The sequence below is a fragment of the Phacochoerus africanus genome, chromosome 8, assembly GCF_016906955.1.
Source record: "Phacochoerus africanus isolate WHEZ1 chromosome 8, ROS_Pafr_v1, whole genome shotgun sequence".
In the NCBI taxonomy this organism is placed as follows: domain Eukaryota; kingdom Metazoa; phylum Chordata; class Mammalia; order Artiodactyla; family Suidae; genus Phacochoerus; species Phacochoerus africanus.
Genome location: NC_062551.1, coordinates 31,967,718 through 31,990,861, shown reverse-complemented (window position 1 = coordinate 31,990,861; position 23,144 = coordinate 31,967,718).

The following is a 23,144-nucleotide window of genomic DNA, read 5'->3' as shown; positions in this document are numbered from 1 at the left end:
GCAAAAATTTTCTAAATCAACATAAGATGAAGAAAGCAGAAGGAAGGCGAGTGTGAAAGAGATGCGAGAATTTCTCGTTTTCAGAGGAATTTTGGAAACATAGTGCCCTCCAGAGGTCATACAGCCCTTCCCCCTGTTCCAGGCAGAAATAGACCCAGAAACGTCAGGACAGGAGAGTTCACACTCCCCCACAGGTACAATCTCCCAGGATCCTTTGCTCCATTGTTTCCTTGACTCTTACCCTATATAGGGATGCTGAACAGCTCTTTTAAAAAATCATGTCCTGGAAGCATATTTAACACTATAGGAAGTATTCATGCAGAATGGGCATGACAAAATAGAAGGTGTGTGTGTGTGTGTGTGTGTGTGTGTGTGTGTACAAGAAATGTATTGAAGTACTGGCAATTTATCTTTAATGGTGAGAATAAGGATGATTTTAAAATGTTTCTTCCTTGTGGCTCTCTGTATTTCCCAAATTTTCTCTAATATACCTGTATCACTTTTTTAAGATGAAAAAAAACTTAAGGAAAAAAATACTACCCTGAGAATAAATTATTTCTTTCCTCCCTCCAGCTGTATTGCAGGTTCATTTCCTCTAATTTTACCCACAGCAGTTAAGTAGGTTAAGGTAATAATTAATAATAATGATGACGATAACTCACAATTGAGCATTTACTACGTAAATCTGTGCATGTAAAGCGTCTAGCCCTGCGTCTGGCACGTGGTAAATGCTAAGTTAATGTGAGCTGTATTATTATTATCATTTGCCTTCACTAAAATGTTTAGAACTGTGACCTCAAAACGCTCACTGTTTAAATGGAAGAGTAAAAACAGTACATAGTTGGAGCTCCCGTTGTGGCTCAGCAGGTTAAGAATCCAGCATAGTATCCGTGAGGATGCAGATTCAATCCATGGCCTTGCTCAGTGGGTTAAGGATCAGGCATTGCCACAAGCTTCGGTGTAGGTCTCAGATGCAGCTCGGATCCCTCGTTGCTGGGGCTGTGGTGTAGGCTGGCGGCTGCAGCTCCAATTCAGCCCCCAGCCTGGGAACCTCCATATGCTGAGGGTTCGGCCCTAAAAAATGGGGGAGGGTTGCCTCCCTCTTCTCACCTCATTTTTTTTTCCATTCTAGATCCCACTTTCTTACTAAGCTGCATCCTCCTGCACAGTTTGTCATATCCACTTCCAAACGGCCCCTAACACCCCTTTTGTGCCACATGCACAATAGCTAACCCCCTCAGTTTCTGTCTCCCCGTTCCAGATTCCTGAGTGGAGTTTTGGGGGGAGGGTTTTAGATTTTTAGGGCCACACCCACGGCATATGGACATTCCCAGGCTAGGGGTCAAATGGGAGCTGCAGCTGCCGGCCTACGCCACAGCCACAGTAACGCCAGATCTGAGCCTTATCTGTGACCTACACCACTGCTCATGGCAACGCTGGATCCTTAACCCACTGAGCGAGTCCAGGGATGGAACCCGCCACTTCATGGATACCAGTGGGGTTCGTTACCGCTGAGCTATGATAGGAACTCCCCTGAGTGAATTTGATTGACCCAGCTCTTCATGTTTCCACACCAGACCACCCAAATCACTCATCACTGGTCAGCTAATGGACGAATTACCCTTAGGTCAGGTTCTCACCACAATGGCAACCGACTTAGCAAGAGCAATTGGTGCTCATGATACGAAACAGGTTCCTGGAAGCATCAGCTGGGGGTATGGGTGAGAGGATGCCGTGACCAACAAGTCTAGACTAGTTCTCCTTTGTTTCCATTTGTTTTGCCAGTTTTCTTTCCCATCTGTCCTCATGGAGCGAGTGTTTGATGCTCAAAGAGTAAAGAAGGAGAAGTCTTTGCCACAGGTTGGGTTTCCCAGGAAGCAGATTCTGAGATAGAGATTAGGGTGCAGGAGGCTGATTCCCAAGAACTATTGGGATCAACACCAGAGAAGGGAAAGGCAAGAAGCGGGTCTGGTAGAAGGAGAGGTCAAGCTGGGTGAGGATCTCAGAAGACATTTGGGGGAACCATGTGTGGAGTCCTAAAGATGGGCGTACCCAACAGAGGTGTCCCTAGTTGAGGCAAGAGAGCCCTTTTATGCCCAACTCTGAACAATCACACCCTCAGACAAGTTGCCTCTAAAAACTGCTCTTCATATGACAGACCCCTAGGTCATCATATATTTTTCTCTCTCCCCCTCCAGAGTTCATTTGTCCCATCAGGGCCTCCAACAGGCCAGCCACTTCTTGCTCTCTAGTCTGATTAGCATGATGTCATCGATAGAGTAGACCAATGTGATATTCTGTGGGGTGTCCAAATAGCTCAGATTTATTCCGAGGATATTATGATAGTAGGTAGAGAATTAGCCTAGTCTTGGAGAAAAACTATAAATTCATGCTACAGACCATTCCAGGTGAAGGCAGACAGTTTCTGGTCCTCTCTTCTGATAGGGAATGAAAAGGACACATTTGCCTCATCAGTGGCTACATACTATGTGTCTGTGACTTCCCTCTCTCTCTCTCGTTTCTTTTTTCTTTTGTCCTACCCACTTACGTGGAGGTTTCCTTGCCCTTTCAGGAGTCTGAGATCTTCTGAGTGTTCAGTAGATGATCTGTGAGAATCGTTCCACATGTAGAGGCATTTTTGATGTATTGTCAGAGAACAGCTGCTCCACATCCTGCTCCTCCACCATCTTGCCATCTCTCCCACCACGTCTTTTATGTTATGCATTCTGATACTTTGACATCGGAGGCTTTGTTGACCCCGGAGGGACTGTTCTTCCCAGGGTTCATGAATTCTTAGAGATAGCAAACAACTTGCCCACTCGCATGCATCTCCCATGCTGGCCGACCGACCCGGTGCCTATACCCTCAAACACCTCCTTGATTGGGCTCTCACCCTCTGGGCCGCTTAGAGCCCCTGTGCCCTGGAGCCTGCTGGAATTCTTCAAACCAGCCAACCTTAAGCCTGCTGGGCCTGCCTCCCCCATTCCTTCCCAAGGAAATCACAGTGAAGACTCTTGCCCACATTTTTCCCCCACTTCCCTCTGCCTCCTGACCAACCTGGTGCTTCCCCGTGTGGCCCCCTGTGGTATGATATGCCCCCTCCTCTTGGGAATTATGAATAACACACTAATGTTTCAATGGTAGTTGTCTTCTAATCAGTTATCCTTAGTGAATGTCCCATTATCTATTAATACCTTATATTGTAGAACTCTGTCCCTGTTAATCTGCTCTGGCAAAGACAACCACACAGGACATGGTAGTTGTGGAGGGGAGATGCCACTTGGTGGAGGTTGCAGTGGCCCACTGTCATCTTCCAGAATCCATCTGATTGTTGCAGGGGACAGACCAATCAATTGAATGGATGGAGATACAATGGCGACCACCATCTCTGCCCCTTCAGATCTTTAGAGCAGCGTTAATTTCTACCATCGCCCTTGGAATCACTGAAGCTGACTCTTCTTTGCCATGAGAAATGGGAGACCGTTTCATAGCTTTCCGCCTGCCCTTCCACACTATGATCAGTCTTACCCCACAGACCAAGGACTGAATATGTGGGTTGAACCAACTATGAAGTATGTCTATCCCAGTTATACATTTGAAAACGTGACTGTTGCCTTTGCAATGGATTCACAATGAGATCCTGCTGGGTAGCCCTGGGAACTATGTCTGGTCACTTCTGATGGAGCCTGAGAATGTGAGAAAAAAGAATGTGTACATGTAGGTGTAACTGGGTCACCATGCTGAACAGTACCTCTGCCCCAGTGTTCATAAGAGCATTATTTACAGTAGCCAAGATATGGAAGAAACCTAAGTGTATATCAGCAGAAGAATGGATTAAAAAGATGTGGTGTATATATACCATGCAAACTTAGCCTCTTAAAAACTGAAATTCTTCCATTTGCATAAATGTGATTGGACCTAGAAAATATTATGCTTAGTGAGATAAGAGAAAGACAAATACTCGATGTTATTACTTATATGTGAAGTCTTAAAAATAAAACCAATAGGAGGTCCCATCGTGGCGCAGCAGAAATGAATCTGCCTAGGAACCATGAGGTTGCAGGTTCGATCCCTGGCCTCGCTCAGTGGGCTAAGGATCCAGCGTTGCCGTGAGCTGTGGTGTAGGTCACAGACGTGGCTCAGATCTGGCATTGCTGTGGCTGTGGTGTAGGCCTGCAGCTGTAGCTCTGATTAGACCCCTAGCCTGGGAACCTCCACATGCTGCCGGTGTGGCCTTAAAAAGACAAAAGACAATCAATCAATCAATCAATCAATCAATAAATAAACAAACTAACTTAACCAAAAAGAAACAGACGCACAGATATAGAGAACAAACCAGTGGTTACCAGTGGGCAGAGGGAAGGAGAAGGAGCAGGATAAGGGCAGGGAATTAAAAGATACAAACCACCATGTGTAAAACAGATAAGCAGCAAGGATACAGGGTACAGCACAGGGAATATAACCATCATTTTATTATAAGTCTAATTGGAATGTAGTCCATAAAAAATATTGAATCCCTATGTTGTACACCTGAAACTCTCATAATATTGCAAATCAACTTTACTTCAACCAAAACGGAAAAAAAAAAGAAAAGAAAGAAAAAAAAAAAAACCTGGGACATGATGACTCGAGTCCACAGACCTCACGGATATGTCAGCTGGACTATAGCCAGGCCTTCAAACTTGGTCTCCTCTGCCCCCACCATAACAGGGGGGTCATGGTGACACCTTGGCCTCTAGGTGTTAACGTAAGTTGGGATCCTGTGTCCAACAGTCCTTGAAATGTCTGGGCGTTCCCCTTTCCCCAGTGTACAGTTACTCCCCTAAATGGCTATAAATCCCTCTGAAGAAAACCTAGCAGACTCATTACTGTAGATACTTGTGTTATGTTGAAGGGTCTTTCCTCCTGGATTGCTGGCCCTTCACTGGGTTTCAGGTTCCAAAACTGGTTCAAGTCTGGTGAGCAGTTGTGCCTTTTTATTGAGAGTGATTCATCTCAGCCTCCTGATCACCCATCCTTGATTTCTTTGATCATATAGACTCAGTAGTACTCCTATTGGCTGTTCATCTGTTTTTGCTCCTGGAGAGAGGCCATTCGCCAAGAAGCATCTTTTTTCTTTTTTTTGTTTTTTTAATTTTTAGGGCCGCACCCATGGCATATGGAGGTTCCCAGGCTAGGCATCAAATCAGAGCCGTAGCTGCCAGCCACAGCTACAGCCACAGCAATGCCAGATCTGAGCCGCATCTGCAACCTATACCACAACTCACGGCAACACCGGATCCCTAACCCACTAAGCAAGGCCAGGGATCAAACCCACGTCCTCATAAATACTAGTCGGGTTTGTTAACCGCTGACCTCCCCAATAAACATCTTGGTAACTCTTTGCAGGAAGACCTTCCTGGCTGCTTCTCTGACCTTTCAATGTATTACAGTAACTGTGCACCCCCCCCCCATATTTAATGTCCACTCTGACCTCAATTTCCCAAAGTGCTGCTTCCCCCACTACTATCAGTAAACTCAGTTCTGTTATGGCGTCTCCTACAGTCACCCGTGGCAAGCCAAGGAGCCACCACCAGACTTCTAATAGATGCTGGTGTCCCTCTTAGCAGGGCATTTCTTATTTATTTACTAAACTGTGTGTCCTCCAATCCTTTCCATGGCACACAATCTGGTGGTTTTGCTACTTTTACTCTGAGCTTTTTAATCCTATTTCCACCACCTTCCATGGACATTCTGGCATTTCCACCTCACTTACCACGGACCGTTCTTTTTTTTCCTTGCCTCTAAAAACCATCCCGGTAGCAGGTCTGCATCATGTCTTGGTTCACCGCACCATCCCTCTGTTGGCTCTCAACAGTCTGTGTAACTACTTTTTGCATTAAATGCCCTCATTTTAAATACTTAGAGGTGTTTCTGTTTTTCCTGGTTAGACCTAAATGATTCTCCATTCAGCATCTCCAGATTAAAACTCCCTGAGGCACAAAACCATCTGTTCTCCATCTTTGAGGCATCTAACTAAGCACCTGATATTTAATCAGTTCTCAGCCGAAGTTTGATTAATTTACTGGACAATATTTACATAGAGGGTAATTTCTCCAGTTACAAATATCTGCCATGTGTATAGTGAAAGGTAAGCCTCTTCCCATATTGTGAGGCACCATCCTTGGGGAAAAAAGAATTTGAAAGATTCCTGCCTCCAATTGAAAAGAACATTTTAAATACCTTTCAAAGATAATGAACTGGCAAAGCCTCCTTCCATTATAGCTCTGTTTAGATGTCTGTTTTAGTCATTAGCATTTCTTCAGAAAGTCACAACTCCTGAAAAAAATCAGTGTCTGCAATCACCCTCGACAATATAGGCACAATTTCCCCTTCTCTAATACCTGCGTCACTGTCTCATAAAGTTTTCCTTTCTACCATTATATCTTGAATCATAGAAAACTTCAGTCATTTTCTAATCCAGTTCCTTTATTTAAGTGAAAAAGTAAAAATAGCCAAAGAAGGTAAATGACTTATCCAAAGTCACAAAACTATGAGAAAGCCTAAAACTTAGGTCTCCTGACTCCCTACCCAGTTTTTTTTCCTACCCCCACCCCACCTATCTTCCTGGAATCACTGTTTTGCGGCTCAGTGAAACACCAAAGAAGACATACTAAGAGAGTAGATTTGAACTCAAATATATCAGGAATTACATTAAATATAGATGGATTAGTCATTCCAATTAAAAGACATACAATTTCAATAGGATTTTTTTTAATGTTTTTTTTTTTGTCTTTTTGCTTTCTTGGGCCGCTCCCATGGCATATGGAGGTTCCCAGGCTAGGGGTCCAATTGGAGCTGTAGCCACCGGCCTACGCCAGAGCCACAGCAATGTGGGATCCGAGCCACGTCTGCGACCTACACCACAGCTCACGGCAACGCCGGATCCTTAACCCACTGAGCAAGGGTAGGGACCAAACCCGCAACCTCATGATTCCTAGTCAGGTTCGTTAACCACTGCGCCACGACGGGAACTCCCCTCAATAGGATATTTTTAAATTATAAGTAGTTTATAGGAGTTCATAGTGCAGCGAAAATGAATCCGGCTAGGAACCATAAGGTTTCGGGTTCAATCCCTAGCCTCGCTCAGTGGGTTAAGGATTCAGCATTGCCGTGAGCTGTCGTGTAGGTCACAGACGTGGCTCAGATCCAGCGTTGCTGTGGCTGTGGCGTAGGCCAGTGGCTATAGCTCCAGTTGGACCCCCTAGCCTGGGAACCTCCGTATGCCGGGGGCACAGCCCTAAAAATAAATAAATTAATTAATTAATTAATTAATTAAAATAAATAAGGTCCTACTGCATAGCACAAGGAGCTGTATTCAATCAATATCCTATGATAAACCATGTGGAAAAGAATACTTAAAAAGAGACTGTATATAAAAACAGAATCACTTGGCCGTGCAGCAGAAATTAACACAACACTGTAAATCAACTATACTTCAAAAGAAAGAAAGAGAAAGGCAGAAAATATACTATATAAACACGAAATTTTTAAAAGCTGTTTTGACTATATTAATACCAGACCAAAGCAGACCTTAAGGAAAAAAACCTTATCCTAATGATACATTTTTCAATTCATCCTGAAGCTATAGTAAACTAGAAATTTTTGTGGACCTAATACCATCATCTCAAAATATATAAGATAAAAATTGAAAAGATGCAAAAAAGGCAAAAGCCCAATCACAGTCAGAGATTTCAGTGATAACTTACAAAACAAATGAAAATCAGTAAAGATCTAGAAGATCTGAACAAAACAATTACAAAGGTGACTTAGGGAACATCTGCAGAAAACTGCAACCAGTAACTACAGAAAATATACATATTATTTCCAGGAACATATAGAATATTTATAAATATTGCTGAGTGGTCCATAAAGCGAATCTCAAGAAATTTCTAAAGATTGAAACCATTGGAGTATATTATTGACCCTAATACTAGAAATGATTACAAAAAAAAAAACAGAAAAATACGCAAGTATATTGAAATTTTTCAATATACTTTAAATAATTCATAGGTTAAAAATTATACTGGAAATTTTATATATATATTAAATAAATGATAAAACAAATGTACAATAAACTAATTATATGTTGACATAAATACATATGGGCTGCAGATAAGCCCGTGGTTTTAGAAAATTTTATAGCTTTATTAGAAAAAGAGAAAGATGGACAAATCGAAGAACTAAGCACATATTTCTATAAGATGGAAAAAGATATAAAGAAATAAAGAAATGGAAATTAACAAAATAGTAAAGAAACATGAATAAAGAAGGGAGCTAAAGGTGAATTCTTGGAGAAACCACTAATATTAATAAATACATAATAAGACTCCAAGAAGGAATTCCCGTCATGGTGCAGTGGTTAACGAATCCGACTAGGAACCATGAGGTTGCGGGTTCGGTCCCTCGCCTTGCTCAGTGGGTTAACGATCCACCGTTGCCGTGAGCTGTGGTGTAGGTTGCAGACGCAGCTCGGATCCTGCGTTGCTGTGGCTCTGGCGTAGGCCGGTGGCTACAGCTCCAACTTGACCCCTAGCTTGGGAATCTCCATATGCCGCCGGAGCGCCCCAAGAAATAGCAAAAAAGACAAAAAAAAAAGATTCCAAGAAAAGTAGATAAAAGGCACAAATAATCATTCCCATTGTGGCTCAGTGGTAATGAACTCAACTAGTATTCATGAGGACGTGCATTAGATCCCTGGCCCAGCTCAGTGGGTTAAAGATCTGGCGTTGCCACAAGCTGCAGTGTAGATTGCAGATGCGGTTTGGATCTGGCATTGCTGTGGCTGTGGCTGTGGCTATGGCCCACAGCTGCGGCTCCAATTTGACCCCTAGCCCGAGAACTTCCATATGCCCAGATGCGACCCTTGAAAAAGAAAAGGCACAAATAATCAAAGTTAGAAATAAAAAAATGAGGCATTACTACAGATTTACTACAGATTTTTTATAAGCATTAAGAAAAAAAAAAGAGGATATTATGAACAAATTATTCCAAAACATTTGAAATGAATTTAACTGAGTGGACAAATTCCAATAAAAACTAACTTAAGAAGAGGTGGAAATAGAAAATTTGAATGATCTTATAACATTAATTTACAAAAAAAAAAAATGCCAATTTGCAACTGGAGGCTTCAGCCTGGATTAATAAAGAAAAGGCAAACTGATGGCCTCTGAGCCAGCTCCTGTTGCAGACATATTTTATAGTCCTTACAGTGTTTTAAAATTTTTGTTAATTCTGAATGGCTTTGGACTTAACGTGAGTTCCTCAGTTTACCATAGGTTTCAACCATTGCTTTACTTTTTTAGGTTACCTGCTAGGGTCCTTAAGCTATTGAATTTTGCAACCCCTGAAATCATTCAAAATCAAGATCATTCTAATTTCAAACAGTTGCATTTAAAAGAGGTCTGTCTAGGAGTGATGCAGTGGGTTAAGAATCTGACTGTAGTGGCTCTGGTTGCTGTGGAGGTGCAGGTTCCTTCCTCAGCCTGGCACGGTGGGTTAAAGGATCCAACACTGCTGAAGCTGAGGTGTAAGTCATAGCTGTGGCTCAGATTCAATCTCTGGCCCAGCAAACTTCCATTTGCTGCAGGTGCAGCCATAAAATATTTTTTGAAAAAAAAAAGTCTATTTAATGCTATTTTCCCAAACTTATCAAATTTAGACTATTTTACAAGTACCTGCAAGTGAATTTTCTTGTTTTGGGGAGTGGGATGAGGCATGATATCATTGTTGTTTATAACTTGACACATCTGCGTGTCCATAGACCCCTTTCAGTTAGTACTTAACCATGGTTAATCAAGCTGCAATGGTAAAAGGGAAAAGTTCCCCCAGTACTGCCTTCTCTCCTGACATCAATTACAGATTTTTTTGGGAGGGAGAATGAGGTCCAAAACTACTCTCAGTTTCAATAATTCACTAGACAGACTTATAGAACTCACCAAAAGCTATTATACTCACAATTATGGTTTATTACAAGTAAAGGATACAGATGAAAATCAGCCAAAAGAACCAATGCATAGGGAAGAGTCTGAGAGGGTGACACATATGAAGCTTCTGTGGTCCTCTCCCATGGAGTCAGGATGTATTACCCTCCCAGGATTGATATGTGACAATACATACACGGTGTTAATACAAGGGAGGCTCACCTGTGCTTTTGTGTTCATAGTTTTTATGGGAGCTTCATTACATAGTTCCGATTAGTCAGTTGAACTCGGTCTTCAAGTCAAGTGACACCATGGGACCCAATCTCCCACCAAAAATCACATGGTTTGTCTTTCTAGCATGGCCAGCCCCCACTCTGGCTGTCAGGGTTATGGGTCCCCCCATGTGGTCCAGTATGCCGCAACCCCCAACCTAACCAAAGACATTTCAATCATGTCTGACAAAGAATACTTCCCAGAAAAGACGTCTTTGGGGGCAAGTCCAAGTTCCTTACTGCAAGGTCCTGACATGTGAATGGAGGTCCTTCATTCAAACTCCCTGGAGTCAGATCTATCAACTTATGCATAAACAGGAACTGGATGCAAGGATCCAGTTTCAATAAGGGAGCTGTAAAAACCAGAGTAACTAAAATACAAAGTAGCATCATCTTACTATATTCTTTCCTCAGGAGATATTGTCTCTTGATTCTTAATGTTATACCCTTGAATCACTTACTTGAGATCCCAGCTGGTTTTCTAAGGCAATTTCAGCAAAATAAAAAGGTTAAGACACACTGAAAGCTCACCCTGCCTCTTCCTATTAAATATAGTCTTAGTATCTCTTTTCTTCCCCAGAAATCTATGTTGAGAACTAAAGGGATCTTTACCACAGAATAAGCAGCTCTATACCTTTGTTTTGTGGCTGACACCTTTCACAAGAAAAATAATAATTTAGCATGTCTCTTCTATTTAAGTTGCTTGACAACCAGACTATCCAACCACAAAGAGATCATGGCTGTCATAGAAACAAGCCTTGGGATTTTTCATAATACTAGTCACATAACATCCTTCAATAAAGTGGTCATTTTAAACATCTAACTTAAGAAACCTTCTTTGTCAGTGATTATATGTTCTCCAGAAACATTATTATAAAATTCTTTGAATGGTAAGCTCTCCATGTGCATTGAAAATCTGATTTCCACATGAGTTTTCAGAAGCATAGCATAATATATAGCAAAATATACCTTGCTGATTTGCTTAGCAGACCCTTTTTTTTTTTCATAAATGGTATAATGGTAACATTTAGCCCAGGCTGCATTTGAATTAGCACAGATTGTGAATTAATGGCACCTCTGTTTGGTATGGTGTCTCATGCACAGTGAGTGCTAAATAAATATTTGTTGTATTGAATTGAATTGGGGCATGTTTTATTATACATCCATGTTAAGGCTCTAAGAACTTGAGATAAGAAGCTAATGGGGCTGAGAGGGTAAAGTGAGTTCAGTTGTTTAATATCCAGGGATCGACATGAAAGAATACCAATTCCTCTGCCATGTGTTTTCTTGAGGGAAAGCACATTTGATCAGCCCTGATAAGACAATAGAACAAATCATAGAGCCAGTGTCACTTTTTTTTCCAAATCCACAGTAACATATATATTCATCTTGTCAGATTGCTATATAAATAGATGAGGTAAAACAACATGGCATTTGTTGTACTTCAATTACTTTCTTGTATAATGTCAAGAAGTAAAAGCTAACAAACCATAACTTTTCTTGACATTTCCTCCCTCAAGTGACCAATGATGGATTTGCCTTAAAAAAGCATTCATCATTTTAAAGAAGGGTAGAGACAGTAGATTTCTTTGTGTTATTTTTTTCTCCCACTTTTTAAGCCAGTGGTTAAATTGAAAAGCCCAGCTCTCCCGCAGAAGGGAACCAAACCTGGTTGATAAGATTACATGTTTCTAATCCTGGGGGATGTTTGAAGTCATCCAAGTAGAGAGGGCATTTGCTGTCATAAATGGTCCAGAGATGGAACTGAATTCCCAGAGAGGCCAAGAGGCCACCCAAACCACCTCAGCTCCCTCCTCCCCGCCTGCCTCCAGCCCCCATTCCCATTAAACAGTGTATACTTTGCCAGGCAAATCCTTTCTGTGGTCAGATCTGACAACCCAGAGGGATTGTTAACAGCACTGGCACTTTAAAGGAGGGTATATCAATGTATATGTGTAACTGATTCACTTTGCTCTGAATCTGAAACTAACACAAAATTGAAGTCAACTATACTCCAACAGATTAAAAAAGAAAAAAAAAAACAAAAAAACACTGGAACGTTAGTTTGAGGGGCAGGTTGCAAAGACCATCCCTACCATTTACCAGCTCTGTGACCCTGTACAAACCACTTAAGGTCTCCATACCTCTTACCTTGTCCGTAAAATAAAGATGATAATATCTAATTTCAAAAGGTTTTTGCAAGGGATAACATTGGATAACATGTTAAAAGTGTTCACTATAGAGATCACTCCAAAAAGAAAATATCTATTAGCAAATTGTGAGCCCTATGAAAGCAGGAATTGTGCCAGGCTTATTCACCATTTATATCCTCAGGGCCCAGCAGAGAATTTGGCTCATAGATGTTCAATATTTGCTAAAGGCATTCATGAATGTATATTATGATAAGGGTGATTTTTTGATTCCATTAGTATCCCCTTTAGAGATCAGGGATCGGTGTATCAAAATCACAATTATTGATACCATTTATTGAGTATCATTAAGTTGAGGCATCTATGATTTCATATGTGTTAAATCATTTAGTCCTAACAATAACTCTGGGAGACAGATATTGTTATTGTCATAATTCTATAAGTGAAAAATGGAGGCACAGAGAGGTCAATAATTTGTACAAAATTACACAGCTAGTAAGCAATGGAGCACAGATTTTAGCCCAACAGCAAAGCATTAAATTATACTCTACCAGGAAGTGGGGTAAGCCATTGCATAAAAGATAAGGCTAATAGCCACTATTTAGTGCATACTCACAAAGTGATAGTCATCACTTTTATTGAACGTTCACAATGACCTGAGGAGCCATCATTACACTTGTTTTCCAGAAGAGGAAAGTGAGACTTAGGTTTGTTAAACAAACTACTGCAGCTAGAAAGTGGCTCAGGTAAGACTCAAATCCAGGTCTGTCTGATTACAAAGCCAGGTTTTTTGAGCCCTGTGTCTGAGGACATGGTAGGATAGTTTGAGGAAAGACCTTGAATTCCATGGTCAGATTTTCTACTGTGCTGGATGGGACAAAGATTGCCACCTGTTCATAGATGGCTTCCCTCTTCTCCCTGGGCACACAACAAGACAACCTCTCCCAACCTCCCTGGCAACTGGGTATTATCATAAGCCTGATTTCTAGCCAGTGGAGCATGAGGGCTAATAATGTGTTTTACTTCCAGGCCTGGCCTGTGGAAACCTCCTTCCTTCCCTTTCCAGATAAAGCAGAGAATGACCAGGTTTGGGGACATGGATCAGCAAACTCTGCCTCATAAGCCAGATTCAGTCAGCCACTCTTTTTGTTTTTGTTGTTGTTGTTGTTTGGTTGGTTGATTGGTTTGGTGCGGGGGTGGTTTGGCTGCACCCACAGCACATGGAAGTTCCTAGGTCAGGGATTGAACCCAAGCCACAGTTGTGACCTGCACCACAGCTGCAGCAAAACCAGATCCTTAACCAACTGTGCCACAAGGAAACTCCTGCCACTTTTTTTTGGCAACTCCTGTTTGATTGGAACACAGCCACACCCATTCATTTACACATTGTCAGTGGCTGCTTTCATGGTACAAAGGCAGTGTTGAGTCCTTGTGACAGAGACCAGGTAGCAGGCAAAGTCTAAAATATTTGCTACCTGGTTCTTTACCAAAAGGAAGGGACAGATTGTTCACTGCTGGTCTAGGGAATGGCAGAGCCACAAGATGGAAGGAATCTGGTTTCCTGAGTGAGTTCATCAAAGAGACCAGCACTGTCAACATGAATACCAATCCCAGACAGTTAGTGAGATTAAGAAATAGGAGTTCCCATCATGGCTCAGTGGAAAGGAATCCGACTAGCATCCATGAGGACACAGGTTCAATCCCTGGCCTTGCTCAGTGGATTAAGGATCCGGCGTTGTCGTGAGCTGTGGTGTAGGTCACAGACACGGCTTGGATCTGGCGTTATGTAGGCCGGTGGCTACAGCTCCAATTCAACGCTTATCCTGGAAACCTCTGCATGCCCCATATGCCTCGGGTTTGGCCCTAAAAAGCCAAAAAAAAAAAAAAGGAAGAAAGAAAGAAACTTTTTTGATGAGCCATTGCATTCCGGGGTCTATTTGTTACAGAGCTATCCTACTGTGACTTATTCACAGGACACTCTTGTTATAGAAAATAATAAATTACTTCCACATTCAGAAAGAATAACCTCCCTGGGTTTCCAAAAATGCCCTCCAGGCCATCTCACTGCTTCTCCATATCACTCTGCTCTTAACATTCAGCCACCCCAACCAGTAATGGAAGCACCTCCTTCCTTGGGAGACTATTGAGCACCCCAGCATCCACTCCCGTCACCCCCAGGAAAGGCCTGTCAGTGTCAGTGTTCCTAACCTGGTATCTCTCCTCTAGACATTTTTTTTGTTTCTATATTTTTATTTTTTTAATTCCGGAAAGAATCAGAATTACAACATCTCCAATAATCCTGTCTATGTTGAGAAATAGGATTCTGGCAGGCATAGAAAAAAATATTTTTTGTAAGTATGTCCAAAACTGGAATGTAATAAAACACAGACCTTTCAAAAAAAGGAGAAAAAAAAACCCTCCTCCGTTAAGGGAAGGAAAGCCAAGAGCAGATTACTTACTGCTACAGAATCCAATATTGTAAAGTGCTTTTTTTTCCCCCTTTTCCTATGTCACATTTTTAATGTTTCCATGAGCTCAGTATGCTGTGGCTATCAATCACAGAAAACTACTGACATTATGAAACTGCTTTTAAGATATACAGAGTTTTCAAAGCCAAAGTTGTCTGAAGAATAAAATTTTTCAAAGCTTGTATATTTTCAAAAATATCTATTTGATACCCCAAGGTGAGTAATGGCCAGCTGTCTCTTGTCTGTAACTGCTTGACAGAATGCATGAATATTGTTTTGTGGAGAACATTAAATACAGGACACAAAAACTTTTTATAAGAATTCCCAGTTCTGCTTTGGTCAACCTTTTCATCTGTGGGCAGCAGAGGTTACACCAATGCCTGGGTACTGAGAGTGGGTAGATTAGAATCAAATTAGTTTGGAAGTAGGCATAGTCCTCTAAGGTTTTGACTTGGTTTTTCACAAATAAAAATTGTATGTATTTAAGTTGTACAATGTCATGTTTGGACATAAGTATACACTGTGAAATGATTATTACAATCAAGCTAATTAACATATCCATTACCACCTAGTGCTACCATTGCGTTGGTGTGGGGGCAGTCAGGACACTTGAGATCTGCTTTCTCAGTAAGTTTTCAGTCCGTAATACCATATTATTGACTATAATCACCATGCTGTACATTAGGTCTCCAGAATTTTTTTTTTTGTCTTTTGTCTTTTTGTTGTTGTTGTTGTTGTTGTTGCTATTTCTTGGCCCGCTCCCGCAGCATATGGAGGTTCCCAGGCTAGAGGTTGAATCAGAGCTGTAGCCACCGGCCTACACCAGAGCCACAGCAACTCGGGATCAGAGCTGCTTCTGCAACCTACACCACAGCTCACGGCAACGCCAGATTGTTAACCCACTGAGCAAGGGCAGGGACCGAACTCACAACCTCATGGTTCCTAGTCGGATTCGTTAACCACTGCGCCACGATGGGAACTCCAGGTCTCCAGAATTTTATGCTTAAGACATTTCCCTGGTTTTCAGACATAAAACCTTGTCCTGGATATAAGCCTTGGAGCCAGTTTATGGGTGTAGACTGGAGCCCATGAGAACTTGCATCTTTTTCTAAGTGGCCAAGAAAGTCCACCTAGAAGAAAGAGATTCTGATCACCAGGCGTTACTATTGGCATCAACAGTTTTTTCATTCAACAAATGTCGAGTTACTGCTATATGCCAAACACCATTCTAGATATTGGAGGTATGGGAGCAAAATAAGCAGAGTAAATTCCTTTCTTCTTGAAAATCACATTCCAGAGGGGGATTATAGAAAATAAGTAAATGTACTATGGATATTGAAACAGTAATATTATATAGCTCGTGGTCTTTGATGACAACACTATACAATTAAAATTCAAAAACAAAAAAGAAAATCACAAAAATCTTACATGCTTAGAAATGTTAATCTGTAAATGTAATGAATTCATGAGCCAAATAAGAAATTATAATGGGGAGTTCCCATCTTGGCTCAGTGGTTGCAAACCCAACTGGCGTCCATGAGGTTGCGGGGTTGGTGCCTGATCATGCTCAGGGGGTTAAGGATTTGGTGTTGCCATGAGCTGTGGTGTAGATCACAGACGAGGCTCGGATCTGGCATTGCTATGGCTGCGGCATAGGCCAGCAGCTACAGCTCCAATTTGACCCCTAGCCTGGGAACCTCGATATGCCACGAGTGCAGCCCTAAAATGACAAAAAGACCAAAAAAAGAAAGAAAGAAAGAAAGAAAAAAAAAGAAATTATACTGGAAATTAAAACTCAGTAACAACGAAAAACACTATAGCCATAACCTACAGAATGCAATTAAAGCATATATATAAAATTTAATGTATCCAACAACCCCAAAAAGTGAGATTTATAATTAAAATTGAGTCACAAATATATATACATGTAGCAACAACTAAATACCAATAAGAATATATTATAACCATTGGGTTAGTACACTTGAAAACCTAAATAAAATAGACAACGTTGTCTTATCATGCTGCAGACGCTATTCTAAGTGCATTATTTTAACTCTTTTAATCTTCAAAACATCTCTATGAAGTTGATATTTCCATTTTACAAATTAGGATGCTGAGACAAGAAGAGATTAGATCTAATTTTTATAAGCAGCTAGAATAAAAAAGAAAACATTCTCCTTTCATGAGAATAATTTCAATACGAAAAGCAGATAAGGGCAGGAAAAGAAAAGAAAATTATACATCAAACTCACTTATAAAGACGCAAAAGTCCTAAATAAGATATGACAAACTGAATGCAAGTATGTGTGAAATAGTTAATATTAAAACCAAGTAGGGCTTATTCCAGGAATGCAAGGTTGGTTCAACATTAGGAAAACTACCAGTGTTACAGAAAAGAAACAAACTCATGGACATGGAGAAAAGACTTGTGGTTGCCAAGAGGGTGGAGGAGGAAGTGGGAGGGACTGGGAGTTTGAGGTTAGTAGATGCAAACCATTGCATTTGGAGTGGATAAGCAATTAGATCCTGCTGTATAGCACAGGGAACTATATCTAACTACTTGTGATAGAACATGATGAAGGGTAATGGGAGAAAAAGACTGTGTGTGTATATACATATGTATGTATAACTGGGTCACTTTGCTGTATAGCAGAAGTTGACAGAACACTGTAAATCAACTATAATAAAAAATTTATAAGAGAAAAACTACCAATGTAATTCATCATACTAACAGATAAAAATATACAGTAATCTAAGTAAGTCAGAGTGGAGTTCTCTGGTGGCTCAGTGGGTTAAGGATCTGGCATCGTCACTGCTGTGGCTCTGGTTACTTCTGTGGCACAGGTTCAGTCCCTGGCCTGGGAACATCCACATGCCATGGGTGCAGCCAAAAATAAATAAGTAAATGAATAAGTTCAGGTGAAAAATAATTTTAGCAAACTTGTAAAGAAAGAGAACTTTCTTACTGTCAAAAACCTACAGTAAATATCATATCTAAAGCTAAAACATTATAGACATGTGGTCTTTGTAAGAGAAGAAACAAAAATGCCTGTTACTGTCATATTTAACATGTAATGAAAGTCCTAGCCAGTGCAATATGAAAAAAAAATAAATCATATATATTTTTCTCACTACATATCTAATTGAGAACTATGTTACTATATTTTGTTCCTTTTACATTCTATAATGAGTATTTCTTTTTGTATTACTATATTTTTTGTCTTTTTAGGGCTGCACCCTCAGCATATGGAGGTTCCTAGGCTAGGGGTCTAATCGGAGCTGTAGCCGCCAGCCTATACCACAGCCACCACACAGGACCTGAGCCATGTCTGTGACCTACACCACAGCTCACAGCAATGCCAGATCCTTAACCCACTGAGCAAGGCCAAGGATCGAACCTACGTCCTCATGGATACTAGTCAGATTCGTTTCTGCTGAGCCATGGCAGGAACTCCTCCTTTTTTTTTAATTTTGTTAACCATTTTTATGAAAGTATAGTTGATTTACAAGCTAGTTTAAGACTTACAGTAAACTAATTCAGTTGTACATATATGTATGTATATATATGCATATATATATATATATCCTTTTTCAGATTATTTCCCATTATAGGTTATTACAAGATATTGAAAATAGTTCCCTGTGCTATACAGTAGGTCCCTACTATTTACCTATTTCATATACAGTAGTATGTCTGTGTTAATACTAAACTCCTAGTTTATCTCCCCCCTCCCTGCTATCCTTTTTGGTAATCACGAGTTTGTTTTCTTTCTTTTTTTTTTTTTTTGCTTCTTAGGGCCACACCCGCAGCCTATGGAGGTTCCCAGGCTAGAGGTCCAGTCAGAGCTACAGCTGCTGGCCTACACCATAGCCACAGCAATGCCAGATCCGAGCCACATCTGTGACCTATACCACAGCTCACAGCAATGACAGATCTTTAACCCACGGAGCAAGGCCAGGGCTCGAACCCACAACCTCATGGTTCCTAGTTGGATTCATTTCCACTGCACCACAACGGGAACTCCACGTGTTTGTTTTCTATGTCTGTGAGACTGTCCTTATACACATTATAAATTTATAATGAGTATTTCTTAAAAAGAGGTCTATGGATTCATGAAGAGGATGTGGATATATACTCAGCCCTTAAATAGCTGTATGATAGTTTCAGTTGCATTTTATAAGCATTTGTACATATTAAACATTTTATATATCAATCACCTGGATAACCACCTTCAACCTAACTATTCCCACACAATTCCTGTGCCTAGGTTGATGTTTGGGCACTAAGTTAATAGTGATCTATCAAGGAAAGTGGAGAGACAGACTTCATTCTTAAAAGCTGCTTTCAACGTGAAAGCGAGTGGTGACATGGCAAACTGTGGTGTGAAAGTCCCACAGTACTTATAATGGAGAAGTAAGTTCTCTCTTCTGTGAGAACGGAGTCATCACTGAGCCCACAAGAGTGAACGCATCCCTACCTGAAAAAGCAAAACCTGACTGTAGCAGTGCAGCCCAAAAGCATTCCGTGTGTGACGATGCGGTTCCCCCAAAACCATGTCTTCTAGCACCTTAAATTAATGTTGTCAATTAATTAAAATGTCTTTTACTTTGGAGCTTTCTTTTGATATAATGTGCAAATTGATTTCGGTTTTTATATGAGCAAAAATCATAAATTTAAGGAGTATATACACCATTTAATATTTATGGGTTTTTTTTTTAACTTGGGCAGTGAACAGTATAATAACACTTTAAAATTTTTAAATGAAGGAAGAGGACCTATGAAGATTTTGTCACTTGCATGGAAATCAGTGGGCAGTTAGTGATTCTGGTACAATATTTATAATTGCATTATTAGATTTGAAATGCTTTTAAATCTGAAGAGTCTGGATTTAGCTGACAAGGAAACATGTGAGAAGCAATGGAAATGGATTGTAAATGTCAGCATCATGTTTGATCATACCAAGGTGACCTTAAAATGCCATCTTATCCACTTTAATTTAACAAGGCTGATTTCCTAAAATATCAAATATTTGATATAACCAAGAATATATATTGAACTACTGGAACAAATAGCTAGAAGATATTTCAGTTGTCCCACTTGAAAAAGCAAGATGTAGGCAAACTCTTCTCAACATGGATTAGTGGGGGCAGGGGGAGGGGGGTGAATAGTCCTCCTTAAGTGGAAAATTTTATCTTTCCTCTTTATTGAAAGCTGGGCAAGTCAGCCTTACCCAGACATGGAGAACATTTTCCTTTACCGGATTTAATCGAAGGGCCCCTGTCTCCCCAAAAAGCCTATCATCAGTATGTCATTCCTTTATTCACATATCATAGCTCCTCCTTTTAAAAATGCAATTTCCCTGGAAGAACTGACATATTAAATCCCTAAAATCTTAATGAATAAGTATTAATCAAGTTGCTGTCTTCCCTGACATCGTAGGCTGGACATGCTAAAATGCAGGGAAGGAGGAGTTCCCTTGCGGCGCATCAGAAACTAAGCCCACTAGTACCCATGAGGATGCAGGTTCCATTCTGGACTTGCTCAGTGGGTCGGGATCCAGCATTGCCGTGAGCTCTGGTGTAGGTCGGAGACATGGCTTGGATCCCACGTTGCTGTGGCTGTGGCTGTGGCCAGCAGCTGTAGCTCCGATTGGACCCCTTGCCTGGGAACTTCCATATGCCATAGGTGTGGCCCTAAAAAACAAAAACAAACAAACAAACAAAAAAAAAGGACCTGAAATTAAATACTTTTTTAAGTGATCTTTTATTGACAGCCAATTCCTTACCAGAAATCACAGGGGCCTTTATTACCATCTAACCCCTATAGCCCTTTAAAGAAATTTATTTGCCAGTTTTACAAATGAGGAAACTAAAGTAGAGAATTAAAGTAACTTGCCCAGTCATACAGCTGCTAAGTGGAGGAGTCAGGGTTGGAACTGACAGCCTGCCCCTGTGCCTTTCCTCAGCACCAGCTGCATGTTCACAGAAAGTTGAATGTAGTCCACTGGCTCTTAGGTGCCAATGATAAGTTTCTCTCCTATCACAATTTTGCTGAGAAAAAAATCCCAGTTAGGACACCAATCCTGATCAGCTGACCTCACTGCCCAAATTTTGTCTGAAATGAGGTTCAATCATTGAGCAGAAATTTATCATCTGGTTTCTCTGGCATCACTGAACACTGCTTATTTCGATGGTTCAGTATCTCCACGGATTAGGAATCCACCTCTCCCCACCAGAAAAAAAAAAAAAAGAAAGAAAGAAAAAGAAGAAGAAGAAGAAGCAGGGATTGTGAGGTTTCCAGGAGCTTTCTGTAGCTCTCAAAGAACTCCAGAGATTGGAGTTCCCATCATGGCTCAGCAGTAACACACCTGACTAGTATCCATGAGGATGCAGGTTTGATCCCCGGCCTCGCTCAGTGGATTAAGGATCTGGCGTTGCCGTGAGCTGTGGTGTAAGTCGCAGACACGGCTCAGATTCTGCATTGTTGTGGCTGTGGCATAGGCTTTCAGCTACAGCTCCATTTCGACCCCTGCCTGGGAACTTCCATATGCCACAGGTGCAGGCCTAAAAAGAAAGAGGAAAAAAAAAAAGAAGAAAAGAACTCCGGTGAAAGGTGAAAGGAAGAGGAAAGAAGCAGACTGGGCAGAGAGGGAAGTTAAACAGCAATGCAGTCCCATCAGAGCCTGGTCAACAGCATGGGGAGCTTTGGAAGGTATATGGTCCATCAGTGCTGCCCCACTGTGGGCTGAAATGTTTTATTCTCCTGAGCTTTCCTGGGAAAGGCAGGGTGGCTCTCTGCAGCTGAAAGTGCTGAGAGCTAGAGGTTGTCTGCTAGCAGCACTCCCAGAAGATGGGAAACAAGTCCTTCCCTGAAAAGAGGGTCTGGGAGTTTCCTTGTTGCCTAATGGGTTAAGGATCTGGCTTGTACACTACTGTGGTGGATTGGATCCCTAGCCTGGGAACTTCCAATGGGGGGGCGGGGAGCAGTGCAGAGAAGGAGGGTCTGGGTGGCAAATGTCAGCCTCCACCACCGTCCACACTTGGCACTTCTCAGATCCAGTTCGGTGTCATTCAAGGAGCTGCTCCTCCATGATTCCACTGGTTCTCCCTGGGGAAACTTAGAGATGAAGTTTAATGGAATGAAATACAGACCCCACCCCTGCAGCAGGTCTTGAGCCACATGGATACGTATCATCTCCCTCCTCCACGATCCGTTCTGGATTACCCTCCCCACTCCAGTGCCACCTGTGCTGGTCTCAGCAGCCCACGTGGTGGCAGGACCTCACGGCTGAGGGGTCTGAGGTCCTAGTCACCATGTCCTTCTCAAGCCAGGATGTCTGCACTTGTCCATTCACCACCACGGTTGAGCAAGGGAGTAGCAAGATGCATCCGAGTGGACCCTTCGAGGGCCACACTTACTCCTCCCCGCCTGTTGTGATAGCTCCTGAGAGCAAGGCCCGTTGCACCCACCCAAATGGTGACTCCTTTCTTTGTCTCACATTCTCTGGAGCACAAGGAGCCTGAAATGCTCAGGCAGCAGCTACAGCACACAGTTCAAAGGGACTCATGCTGGGTCATTTTTTTCCTACCACCACCAATAAGTCTCACCAGGTTGTATGATCACACGGCTGATTGTACTACAGCCTGGACTTGCTCCAGAGCCATTTTCTGTCCCAGGCACCACCCAATGTTGGCAGCCTTTCATGCTACAGCAGGTTTCTTCAGAATCTAAAGGGCATTGGGCTTCTTCCTTCATCATAGAATGTGATAATACAAAGATGCAATAACTTGTCTTTTACTTTGGAGGGAATTTCCTGGCATTCCCTTGTCTCCCGGATCCTTAAAAACTTTCCTGATGTGGCAGACCCCTGAATCTTCATAGAGTTTCTCTCTTATGCTCTCTTCCTCTGGCATTCTAGCCATTTCTTGTTCATCCAATTCAATTAGCGTAATATCATCAATATAGGGAATCCATGTGATATTCTGTAAGATGCCCAAATGGATCTTTTTAGACTATATCGTGACAGAGGGCAGGAGAGTTAAATAGCCCTGGGGCAAAACTATAAACATACATCATTGTCTGTCCTTTGTGAATGCAAAATATTTCTGATCCTATTTTCAGATGAAGATGAAAAGAACACATTCACCAAATGAATGACTGTCTGCTATGTGACTGAAACCATAATATTTGGCTCTAGGAAGGGTATACATCTGACTTGATGGCTACAGTTGGGACTAGTACTTGGTTATGTTTGTAGAAATTTGCTGTCATCCTCCAGGATCCATCTTGTT